Raw genomic sequence first — 13,841 nt, forward strand, 5'->3', positions numbered from 1 at the left:
CTTCATTCTCATCCGCAGTAAGGTTTCTGCCACTCCGCCATGTCCCTCGCTGTGTGCTTCTCTGGCAAGGAGGGTGGATAGCCAGGCTTGGAATGGTAGAAGGGGAACGGCTTTGCGGTCTTTTTTGAAGGTTTGGATTCTGCCACCACAAACTAGAAGTCCACTTGTTTGGTCTCTGTAAACGACTAGTCTGTCTGTTGTGGTGCTTGGGAAGTTGACGCCCTCTTGTGCTGCTAGGCAAAGGTCTCGAAAAGCATCTTGTCTCTCGCAGACTGTGAGGATACCCGAAGATGGTACTACCTCCCACTTTTCTTGGTCTCTGGTCTTTGATCTCATGAACTTTTTGGCAACCCTCCAGACCCACGCCACGGTCCCAATCAGCCTTCTCAGGTTGCTGAATCGCCTTTCGTCGATTAGCTGTTGGGTTGCTACTCCTCGTGGTCTTCTCGACTCTACGTGTACTGAGTCCTGAGCCGCCTTGATGTGCATTCTGGTAAGGACCGCAACAAAAGTCTTTTTCTGTAGCTTTGTGACCGTTTCTCGAGCTTGGGCAGCGACTTCTCCGGCGGATTTCTTCAGCCACTCATCTTCAGGAAGTTGGAGAAACTTTGGACCCAACTGCCACTCGGAGTCCTCGGTTAGGGCATTCGGACTGGCCCCTCTGGTGAGGATGTCTGCAATGTTTGCTGACCCAGGAATCCACCACCAATCCTGGGCATCAGTGCTACTCTGGATTTCACCAACGCGGTTTGCGAAGAAGGTCTGGAAACCGTAGCTCTCACGCTGGATTGCACCCAAGACGGTCTGGCTGTCAACGAGGTGGTACCATTTTTTGACCTGGATTCTGCAGTGTCTCTGGAAGTAGGTCTTCAGACGGGCAGCAAAGACTGCGCCACACATCTCTGCTTTAACAGGATCGCCTTTGTGATTGAGAGGCGTCAGTTTGGCTTTGGACTCTACTAGTCTCACAATGACACTATGGCTGCAGCTCCAGCGAAGGTACATCACTGCACCATATGCATGTTCACTGCCATCAGAGAACGTGATGGCACTGGGCTCTGCACAAGGATCTGGTGGAGTCAGGGCTCTAGTGAAATGCAGTTTCTTCAGGTCAGCATACTCTTCCAGAAGCTTTATAGCGTCTTCTCGGAGACCTTCAGACAAGGCTGCGTCCCATGTGTCTTCGAGGCAGTGCTTTACTTTTGCTTCTTGGAAAGCTCTCCTTACCAGGATGGCACCCTTTTGTTTGACGGGAGTCACTAGACCGAGTGGGTCGTATAGGCCGGAGACTTGGCTTAGCAGTTCTCGCCTGGTGAGTGGATCAGGTGTTTGCTCTCTGACTTCTTCTCTGAGCAGGTCTTGACCAAGGCGCATTTTCCTCCTTTTCTTTGAGAAGTTCACTGCGACCATGACATGAAGCTTGTCATCATTGATGGTGTAGCCAAGGCCAAGGGCTTTGTTGTCATCTTCCGTCAGCTGGTTTGGCAGGATCATAGTCTTTGGCTCTGATCGAGGCAACTCTTTCTTTGACTCCTCCCTCCCACTTTGACTGGAGTAGACCCAAGGCTTCATGTAGAATCCTCCAGCTCTCAGGATGTGCTCGATGTTGGCTGTTAGGCGTCTCAAATGGTCGAGGTCATTGTGTGATGTCAGAATGTCATCGACATAAGCATCTTCTTCCAGCACACGTTTCTCCTCTGTGAAGTGACTGAATGAAGGTAGGTTTGCAGTTTCTCTCATGGCGACTTGGGCTATGCAACCAGCAGGTTTGTCTCCAATGTTGACTCTTGTTATGGCATAGTCTTCTATGTCTGCATCTTCTGTGTCACGCCACAAGAATCTGTGCAAGTGGACTTCTCGATCTTCCAGCCAGACGGAGTTGTACATCTTGCGGACGTCACCAAGGGCGGCGTAGACACCAGCTCGGAACCTCAGCAGGACAGCTCTTATCGGGTTCAGGACATCAGGACCTTTGATGAGGATGTCATTCAGGCTGAGGCCTCTGTACTTCTGGCTGCTGTTCCACACCAACCTCACTGGGGTAGAGACAGAGTGTGGATTTGGCGCGATGAGGTGGCTTATATACCATACTGGCCCAGTCCAACTCTGCAGGACTTCTTTGGACAGCTTCACTGCAGCTCTGCGGTTTACCATCTCATGAACTTGTGCAGCATAGGCCTTCTTCCATTCAGGTTCTTTAGATAGCTTCATCTCGGTTCTGATGAATGTTGCTTCTACTGCTTTCCTGTTATTTGGCAAGGTTGCTGGATCTTCTACCCATGGGTATTTAGCATGCCAATGCGGTTCACTGTTGTGGGCATCTCCAGTTGAGTAAGTCAGGCCATTCCTCACGATCTCCATCTCCCTCTCTTCTGCAAGTGTCATTTCTTTACCCCCTGGCTGGCAGCTCCCACAACGACACCCTCCACATCTCGGCTGGCAAGCGGCTCCGATGCTTTCCCACCTCCACCACTTCAGAAAGTCTCTGCTGCTGGTAGCTGTGGTGGATAGAGTCTCAGGGTGATCAGGGTGCTGACAGGAAGCTAGGTCTTTAGTGAACTCTTGGTACTTGAGTGCAGCAGCTCTCATTGATCTTGCGAAGTGAGTTTTGGAGGTGTGGGCCATCAAAGTGACTTCCTCAAAGAGGTCTGGATGCGTGCCCCCGATTGTTTTGCCAAGTGGACCGTCCCAGAGAACCAGGTCACCAATGGAACGGATCTTTTGGGGCACCAGCTGGCCTTCTTTATGGCTGATTAGAAGCTGGATCTCTCTGGGTCTGATGAGATCTTGGAGAGGGATGTCAGGGAAGATCTTTTGTAGCTTCTGAGGTGGAACATGTCTTTCCACTTCAGCAATCTTGTCAAGACCATAGCAGACTAACTGGTGAGGCTTTAAAGTTCCTCTTGAGGTGTTGACACGGATCTTGAGAAGGTAGCGCTTGGTTGCCACAGACACCTTCATACCTCCGATACCCTGGATGACAAGCATGACGTCTTCACTGCGAAGGTTGAGCTTACTTGCGGCTTTATGGGTTATGTAGTTTGTGTCAGATGCTAGATCAATTAGTGTCCCAATTCTCTGCCCATCATTGGCGATGACGTCAAGGAGCATCAGGATCACAGGGTACTCTTTTAGACCAGTCTCCTCCAGTAGACCTCTCTCTGCTGCCATGGAGTTGAAGGCTCGTGATGAGACGTTGCAGAAAGCTTTCCGACACTCCTGCGCTAGCTCTGGCGATAGTTTAGAGATGAACTCTTCTTGAACCTCTGTATACCTCCTCCCCTCAGCTCTCGCCGGACCAGACTTGGGCCTTTGTGATAAGGGTCGTGGCAAGGGACAAAGAAGGTAATGATGCTGGTCTTTGCACTCTGGTTTTCCACACAGGTAAGTAGTCTTTCTGCAGGGTTCATCGTGGATCTCGAGGCATCTCTTGCAGGCTCCAAGTTGCTGCACTGCATCCTCTTTCTCCTGTAACTTTGTGTTGGTTCGAAACCGTCTGCAGATGTAGAGCTTTCTCTTGTGCTTTGGGTCCCCACAGATGATGCAGCCTGCTGGATCAGTACTGGATTTAACTGACTTGGTACGGGCGTACTTTACTGGGAACTTTATTCTCTCCTTGGCAGGGTCGATGTCTCTCAGCTGGTCTAACTGCTCGTAGATGGACTCTTGAGATTGGAGGTATGCGAGCAGCTTGTCAAACCGGTTCTGATGAGTCACAGCGTTCTTTGGATCAGCAGCGTGGGTGAGCCAGTCTTTCTTTAGGGACTCAGGCAGCTTGCTTTCGATAGACTTTATTACCAAGAGGTTCTTTATGGCATTTGCTTCATCCAGCTCACTCAAATCATAGAGGGCCTTCTCAACTGCGTGGATAAGCTCTATAATTCTTCTAGGCTGGTTGCTACGAACAGGAGGGATAGCTTGAAGCTCCTCAATGATTTCAATGGCGATGGTGGCTTGATTTCCATAGCGGTTCTCGAGGACTCTGAAGATCTCATCGGCTGAGGTGTATGTGGACAGGCGCAGATCTTTGGCCACTTTATCATCGAGGCTATCGAGAAGTTGGAATTTCTTTACTTCCACGGACCCGGTTGGTTCACCTTGCTTTTGCAGAGCCTCCCATTCCTTCCGCCATCTGTAGAACTCACGCTGGCTGCCGGTGAACTTTGGTAAAGCTGTGGCTTTCAGTTTTATGGCTGCGACCGAGGCTGCGTTGCGGACTGTGACAACTGCTTGGTCGGCATCTCTTTTAATCCTCTCTGCTTTGATAACGGCGGCCTTCCCTGACACCAGCTTTGGAAGGCAGGTTTCGAGCTCCATCAGTCGACGATCACAATCTCGCCTCTCAGCAGGTGGCGCCCAGCAGTTCCATGTCTGGTGTGCCTGCTTAGCTTTCTTCACCAGTTCTTCTAGATGGTGGAGCATAAAATCATATGCCTCCAGGGGTGTATCAGGCTGAGTGGATGTGACGTTCTCACACGCCATTTCTGCTGATTTCAGAGCAAGGGTCAGTTCTTTTTCACCATATGATGTCCACAGTGTCTCTCTGATCAGGTGCTTCACCTCCTTCAACTTCTGCTCACATTCTTTCTCCGTTTTTTCGACGTCTGCTCTCTGTTGGCCCATCAGCTCCGGTGTGCCCTCTGCTTCACACTGCGTGATGTAGGCGGCCTCAAGCTCCTCGTTCGCGTCAATCACTTTGGAGCCCTCTACTGTGAGTCTCTTGAAGGAATCCTGCAGCTCCTCTACAGACATATCCATGTGGGTCCTTATTATATGGTTGGTGAGTCTGGAAAACAGTCTCTTTGCAGTGGTTCGCTCTATTTTCAGCTCTTCGAGTGACTTGGACTCAGCCATGCTGTTTTCTCGGTTGTTGATTGGACTGGCAAACGGCGTGCGATTTCCTCCAGGCCCCCAGGTGGAGTCTTCTCCGTCTTTGTGGTGAGCTTTTGTGGAGTCTTCACTGGTCAAGGCCGGTTTCTCTACTGGCCAGGCCGGTTTTTTACTGTCAAGTGTTCCTCTGACTGTGAGGTGTCCACACTTGAAAAAGACCAGACTTTGAATTTCACTCAACTTTATTTAGACCAACTAGTTTGATAGCTGGTAGGTAGCAGCAGGTAAAAAACCTTTCAACACAAAAATAAAGAACATTTCATTAACCATTCAGATAAATTACACAGAAGACAGATGAAATAACAAAATACACTTCAGTAAAGCCATTTACCATGTGGTTAACTGTGTTAATTTAACTGTGGTTCTTAAATAAATATACACAATGTGTCTTCTTTGCATTTAACACTTTTTTATAAACAATTGTATTTTAAAGTATACATTTTAGAGTTCACAAACATTTTAATAGACTTTAACTAAGGATTTTCTTTACAAAGAATTATTTTCTTATTAGTTTTACGATCCACCCAAGGATTTGGGGTAACTATTTTTAATATTAATTAACATAAATATGTGGGAACACTAACTGCACAAACAATTTATTCAAACTTAAACATTCATTTTTGTCAATATAATTAAACTTAAATGCAGCAACTATTTCCCTAAGCGTAAAACATTTGCACAACTGAGCTTCCATAGTCCCAGATACATCTGCAAAAGCAAAATGTGAACTCAAGAGCTTACCGATAGCCTGTCTTGTTCAAAGTCTTCCTCACAGTGGAAAAGTGCTTTGTTTGCCGTCCTCTCAGTATGTTGCACCCGGGTCAAATGACTGCTGCATGCATTTAAAGGTTTACTCGGCACGCCCACCCTTGATTGCTCTAATGTGGCTCACCTGGCAGGGCGGCGCACACCAGGCCGTGCTTAGTTGTTGATTGCACCCAAGGTCTAATCAGCGGCCATGGGTAAGCAGCAGCACCGAACAGGTAGAGGGCAGGAGGAGGAAAAGAGGAATAACAGCCACACCTACTAGGTCAGCGCGACAGAAGGATTACATGCATTGTCACAAAGGAAAGAAGGATGGAAGGAAGGATGACATGCATTGTCACAAAGGAAAGAAGGATGGAAGGAAGGATCACATGCATTGTCACAAAGGAAAGAAGGATGGAAGGAAGGATCACAAGCATTGTCACAAAGGAAAGAAGGATGGAAGGAAGGATCACAAGCTTTGTCACAAAGGAAAGAAGGATGGAAGGAAGGAAAGATCACAAGCATTGTCACAAGTGCAATACTTTAATTTTCTGCTGCTCATTCCTGTGCAATATCCCATCTGCCCTCCCGTCATATTTCTTTTCAAGATTTTCTTATTTAATCACTAATGTACATATATTTATATTTATAGATACATATATATTCAGTCATCTTTTCTCTTTTACCATGTCTCTCTAATATTTTGCTCCTTGCTATTTTTCTATTTTCTTTATTATTTTATTTTATTTTAATATATTTTCTCCTACTGTGCATGCTGCTGAGTGACTGCTGCTCGTCAAACACATTTATGTGCTAACTTGCATATGACAAATAAATCTGAAAACTAAAACCAAGAGCACCTGGCTGCAGCCACTGTCCACTGTGGAGCTCCACAGTAACCGGAAACACGTGACCTCCACAGTAACCGGAAACACGTGACCTCCACACTAGCCGTAAACACGTAACTTCGGTTAAATCGACTTTGACAGCGAAAACTAAATTGCGTTTTTGTTACTATAAAATGGTTTTAAGTGGGGTTTTTTTTAACACTCTGGGTTTGTTCAAAAAAAATTCACCATCCCCTAAATTGTTCGTGGCCAAAAGTGACACTTGCTGTTTCGCTGATTTATTATTATTTTTACAGTACATCGTGTTGTGCGTTCTGATTGCTGTAGACCATTGTCAATCAATCTAGTCCAGTGTCTCCTGTACAGGAGCGGTCCCTAATAGGCCCACGGACCGGTCCCGGTCCGTGAGTCCTTTGGTACCGTTCCGCGAGGGTTGATCCTCCGGTGTGAAATGTATGGTTGTAGTTGTGTGTCTTATTTTGAAAGAACTATTTACGCGTTACCATAGCGACCAGAGAGCGTTAAGAAGCAGAGAGGAGGATGTCACTGTCATTGTTGTTGGCGCACAGCTCAAGTCACGTTTATTATTATATTTACAAAATACCACAGTTTCTTTTTTTTATTCTTTTGTTGTATTTATCCGCGACACCTTAAAGGTAGTTCCCTGAAAATATTGTCTGACATTAAAGTGGTCTGTGGTGCAAAAAAGGTTGGGGACTCCCGCTGTACAGTACAGAATGCGTTTAGCTTGTCGAATTTACATAAATCTTCGATCGCTAGCAGTGTAACTCTGAAGTGCTGTACTGTACGTTTGGAAGTTTTCTCCCAAACAAACACAACAATGCCGACGAAACGTTTTGCACCCTCAAATGCACCTTTAGGTTTCATTCCATAATACTGGACTTGTGTTTCTACAAAGGTTTGAACTCTAAGAGTGTTTAAACAAAGAGAAAAGTGTGAAAATGTTCATTCCTGTCTGAGAAAAGTGTATAAAGCATGTAGTGAGGGGTTTTACAGTCTTAACATCTGTAATAATTGTAAAAAATAAAGTTGGCTATGGATTTCACCTACCGCGGGTTATTTTTTGAACGTAACACCAGCGATAAACGAGGCACCGCTGTATTATTAATAGTAGTGTCTGGGACATCTAATTGATTAACATCAACATTGATTATTATGCACTATTATTTTTGTTCAAGGAGAGCCAAAAATATACAACTCTCTCTCAGCTTGTTTGTTGCCAAAAATGGCCACTTTTTGTGTATGTTCACAAAATGCTATAAAATGTATATTTCTTAAAACATTTATCTACTTTTACCGACGTGACTCTTTAAAATAGCACCAGTCCTTTTCATCAAAATCAAAATTGTATCTAAATGTTTTACTCTTTATAGCCAGTTAGGTTATATATTACCATTAACTTTTCTGGTAAAACGGTGATAAAGTCCTAATGTTTTCATGAAACTTCCTTTTTTTCCCCATCTGAGCATCGGGGAAAAGGCCGTCTTGCAATTGTTGAGGTCACTAGTGTGTGCCCCATTTCTTCCAGGATCACTCTCTTTATAGGTTTTAGTGGACTCCTAGTACTGCGAAGTGGTTTCATGGTACAAAGGGATTGTATTCCAAGATCTGGGAGACTGTAGAAATGAGCAGTGATGCCCTTCCTACCATCTTTCCAGAAAAATAAGTGATCTGTAAGCTGTTAGGCTGACTTACAGCAGCAGCACTTTCTGCACCTGCATAAACTCCAGGACACATTTACTAACGGTGTTTGTTGCTGTATGTGCAGCTTTGAATTTTTTAATAATATATATTTTGTTAATATTTTGGCTATGGTGTCTTGTTATGAAATGTAAAAGAGTAAAAGTGTTTTTAGCAGGTGCTTCAAAGCTAAGTTTGACTGGGAAACTCAAAGCTCAATTGGCTGTATCAACAGAAATTCACTGCAGCCTATGTAATATTTCATGCGTCATAATTTATTCTACTCTATCTTGCAAATACATATTTGTGTGGCAATGTCATGCACAACACACATAACTATTAGATCCTTAAGATCAAACCCGTGTCATTGTTTTGGTCCACTGCAGTGCAGTAGTCAAAAAAAAGAATAAGTGAAGTGTCCACAGATAGCCAGGATAGAGCCCAGAGTGTTAATGTTTAAAATGTATAAAAATATTATTGATTACAATTCTTTACTGTTAATATCAACAATAAGCTTTTTATTTTGAAATTATAAGTTTAAAAAAATGCTGTTACATTTACATTTAATGCTGTTTCACTGTAATCATTTATTATAAGTATGGACACAGAATCAAGTGAACAACATTTTGAAATAAGTTTAATTGGAATTTTGTACTATGCAAAAACAAAACAACAACAACAACAACAACATATTAAACAAACACAGCCAGTGCCTTCATTTGTCCATTACATGTCAAACATAGCACTGACCCTTAGCCCCTGATCATCAGCACATGCTTTCAAAAAGAGCTCCATGTCCTTTGCAAACTGAAAAACAAAGAGGAACAAGTCCCTTGCTCCAGTGTCTTCTTCCTCTGACATGTCTCTTAAGACCCTCTGCTGGTCCCCTTGATTTAAGGACAGATATTTGGGCATTGTTACATGTGCCTTATTTTGGACAGCCCACTGCACAGCAGGACGCAGATCTTCAACAACTGCTGGCTCCTGTGTCAGGCAAATGGGGATGAAAACATAGTTATTTCTCTGTTGCAGAACAGTTTTTTAACAGTTATTCAAATGTCACTAACCATGTAATTACACTACTGTTTAAAGTGAATACTGACCTGACTGACTTCCTGGAACTTGCGCTTTTTCAGTCTGAAAATGGGCACGTGTTGTCCTTCAAGCACAGCTTTGGCTTCCTCTCTCCAGTGTGCAAATAGCTTGCCAGAGCTACGAAGAGTAAGGCCACAGTGAGGGCATGTCATTTTCATGGACTTTCCATCAGCTGCAGTTTTATTGAACACAGAGGGTAGAGCTTATGAATGTTCTAACAAAGACTCAGAAAATGGTTCAGATACCGAAGACAAAACCTTGGGGGGGGGGAGACGGGTCTCCTCGAAGAGTTCAGCGGGGAGCAGTCCTGATAATGGTGGCTGACTTGGCATTGAAGAATGCTGACAAGACAATAAATGCCTTGCCATATCCCCACGCCGTATGATTGTAATCTTACAGACAGGGCAGTGAAAGTGTCCTGTTGTCCTACAAGGCTGCCTGCACCGGCATATCATTTTATCTGTAAGAGAAAAAAACAAACAAACAAACAGATGTAATTTAAATGTAGTTGTATAGAATGCAATCAATTTGTCTAACAATCAGAATGTACATGTTAACAAAAACATCCAAGCCAACCTCAATAATGAAAGCAAAATGGTATGGATCACAAAAGTTATGTCAAGAAAAGTGGTGAAAAGTAAATAAAAATATATTTTATAAAAACACTATTTTTGTTGCAGATGAATGCACTGAACTGTACAATATCAACAGCAACTTTTAAGTCAACAAAGATACTGCAGAAGTGCTTAAAAAAGTGCATATTTATAACTATAAAGTATATTTAATACAAACATACCTTTTAAAGGCAAAGCATTTTTTATATGCACACTTAGATGCTCCTCAATCTTTGCCCTGACAGTAGGGCTGAAAGTGGGGCACAGAGGGCAGTGAAAGAGTCCTCTGCAACACGTGTTGCATTCCTGCAATTCTGGCTTTAAGCCTGAATTCCAGATTGATGTGTGCATCTAAAACACAGAGAGAAACAGATAAACACCATATACACATTTAAGTTAAGGTTTTAGCAGAAATAACAATTTACACTTGGCATGTAATAGATTTGGGAAGAAAATTCTTGAAAAAAAAACCCCAAATATTTTAAAAGACACTTTAATCTGTGAGATATGTTTCTTTTGACATATAACAGTCAATTGAACAGAGGCTAACTAAAATCTGGGCAATAAAAAAGCTGTACAGAAAAGAATGACGAATAGAAGTATTGATAAATATATAAATCTGTTTGTGACGAAATTTGCAGTGTTGACGCTAACCAAAGGTGTCACAAGTACACACGTTCCTTACTACAGTTTAGATACCTCTGTTTAGAAAGCACTGGCTCGACTTTTTAGTCAAGTCGAAGTAAGAAGTACAGGGTCTAAAATATAATTTATGTACAAAATTTTGAAGTAATCTTGCGTCCAAAGCACGCGTGCTGATTTACAAATGTACGGATTACAAAGTACAGATACGCGTGCTAAAATGTGAGAAGTAGAAGTATAAAGAAGTATACAGTAGGCACAAAAAAGTACAGCAGTAAAGTAAAGATACCAGAAAATTCTACTTAAGTACAGTATTGAAGTATTCGTTATTTTGCATCTCTGACGCCAACAATAAATCATACTCTAATGCAAAATGTGGTCTTTGCTTCTTCTCGCCCACAGAAGCCGTTAATCCAGCTCTCTTACTAAAACCAGGCCCAGGAAAAAGCATATCTGTGTGTTTCTCTGCCATGGAGCACGATGAAAAAACATTAAAATAAGGAGGAATATTGTTGTAACGCAAAAAAAGTGGCAACATGATCATTGTAAGAAAACTAGACGATTCCTAGAATTATGAAATCACTAACGGCAAATTTATATAAGAAAGACTTAACTAACCTTTGCGATCAACTTGCAAGACTTCCACGGTATCCATGCGTGTTTACGGCTACTGTGGAGGTCACGTGCTTCCGGCTACTGTGGAGGTCACGTGCTTCCGGCTACTGTGGAGCTCCACAGTGGCTGCAGCCAGACCCTTCTCACTAAAACTAAACAAAGGAAAGAAGGATGGAAGGAAGGATCACATGCATTGTCACCAAGGAAAGAAGGATGGAAGGAAGGATCACAAGCATTGTCACAAAGGAAAGAAGGATGGAAGGAAGGATCACAAACTTTGTCACAAAGGAAAGAAGGATGGAAGGAAGGATCACATGCATTGTCACACAGGAAAGAAGGATGGAAGGAAGGATCACAAACTTTGTCACAAAGGAAAGAAGGATGGAAGGAAGGATCACATGCATTGTCACAAAGGAAAGAAGGATGGAAGGAAGGATCACAAGCTTTGTCACAAAGGAAAGAAGAATGGAAGGAAGGATCACAAGCTTTGTCACAAAGGAAAGAAGGATGGAAGGAAGGATCACAAGCTTTGTCACAAAGGAAAGAAGGATGGAAGGAAGGATCACAAGCTTTGTCACAAAGGAAAGAAGGATGGAAGGAAGGATCACAAGCTTTGTCACAAAGGAAAGAAGGATGGAAGGAAGGATCACAAGCATTGTCACAAAGGAAAGAAGGATGGAAGGAAGAATCACATGCATTGTCACAAAGGAAAGAAGGATGGAAGGAAGGATCACATGCATTGTCACAAAGGAAAGAAGGATGGAAGGAAGGATCACAAGCTTTGTCACAAAGGAAAGAAGAATGGAAGGAAGGATCACAAGCTTTGTCACAAAGGAAAGAAGGATGGAAGGAAGGATCACAAGCTTTGTCACAAAGGAAAGAAGGATGGGAGGAAGGATCACATGCATTGTCACAAAGGAAAGAAGGATGGAAGGAAGGAAGGATCACAAGCATTGTCACAAAGGAAAGAAGGATGGAAGGAAGGATCACAAGCATTGTCACAAAGGAAAGAAGGATGGAAGGAAGGATCACATGCATTGTCACAAAGGAAAGAACGATGGAAGGCAGGATGACATGCATTGTCACAAAGGAAAGAAGGATGGAAGGAAGAATCACATGCATTGTCACAAAGGAAAGAAGGATGGAAGGAAGGATCACATGCATTGTCACAAAGGAAAGAACGATGGAAGGAAGGATCACATGCATTGTCACAAAGGAAAGAAGGATGGAAGGAAGGATGACATGCATTGTCACAAAGGAAAGAAGGATGGAAGGAAGGATGACATGCATTGTCACAAAGGAAAGAAGGATGGAAGGAAGGATGACATGCATTGTCACAAAGGAAAGAAGGATCGAAGGAAGGATCACAAGCTTTGTCACAAAGGAAAGAAGGATGGAAGGAAGGATGACATGCATTGTCACAAAGGAAAGAAGGATGGAAGGAAGGATCACATGCATTGTCACAAAGGAAAGAAGGATGGAAGGAAGGATCACAAGCTTTGTCACAAAGGAAAGAAGGATGGAAGGAAGGAAAGATCACAAGCTTTGTCACAAGTGCAATACTTTAATTTTCTGCTGCTCATTCCTGTGCAATATCCCATCTGCCCTCCCGTCATATTTCTTTTCAAGATTTTCTTATTTAATCACTAATGTACATATATTTATATTTATAGATACATATATATTCAGTCATCTTTTCTCTTTTACCATGTCTCTCTAATATTTTGCTCCTTGCTATTTTTCTATTTTCTTTATTATTTTATTTTATTTTAATATATTTTCTCCTACCGTGCATGCTGCTGAGTGACTGCTGCTCGTCAAACACATTTAATTGCAATGTTGACCCTCTGCTAACTTGCATATGACAAATAAATCTGAAAACTAAAACTAAACTAAGGAAAGAAGGACGGAAGGAAGGATCACAAGCTTTGTCACAAAGGAAATAAGGATGGAAGGAAGGATCACAAGCATTGTCACAAAGGAAAGAAGGATGGAAGGAAGGATCACATGCATTGTCACAAAGGAAAGAAGGATGGAAGGAAGGATCATAAGCTTTGTCACAAAGGAAAGAAGGATGGAAGGAAGGATCACATGCATTGTCACAAAGGAAAGAAGGATGGAAGGAAGGATCACATGCATTGTCACAAAGGAAAGAAGGATGGAAGGAAGGATCACAAGCTTTGTCACAAAGGAAAGAAGGATGGAAGGAAGGAAAGATCACAAGCTTTGTCACAAGTGCAATACTTTAATTTTCTGCTGCTCATTCCTGTGCAATATCCCATCTGCCCTCCCGTCATATTTCTTTTCAAGATTTTCTTATTTAATCACTAATGTACATATATTTATATTTATAGATACATATATATTCAGTCATCTTTTCTCTTTTACCATGTCTCTCTAATATTTTGCTCCTTGCTATTTTTCTATTTTCTTTATTATTTTATTTTATTTTAATATATTTTCTCCTACTGTGCATGCTGCTGAGTGACTGCTGCTCGTCAAACACATTTAATTGCAATGTTGACCCTCTGCTAACTTGCATATGACAAATAAATCTGAAAACTAAAACTAAACTAAGGAAAGAAGGACGGAAGGAAGGATCACATGCATTGTTACAGAGGAAAGAAGGATGGAAGGAAGGATCACATGCATTGTCACAAAGGAAAGAAGGATGGAAGGAAGGATCACA

This window comes from Mchenga conophoros, linkage group LG4, assembly GCF_057382185.1.
Source record: "Mchenga conophoros isolate Kocher_MC1m ecotype Shallow Benthic linkage group LG4, M_conophoros_male_GT1.1, whole genome shotgun sequence".
Lineage (NCBI taxonomy): Eukaryota > Metazoa > Chordata > Actinopteri > Cichliformes > Cichlidae > Mchenga > Mchenga conophoros.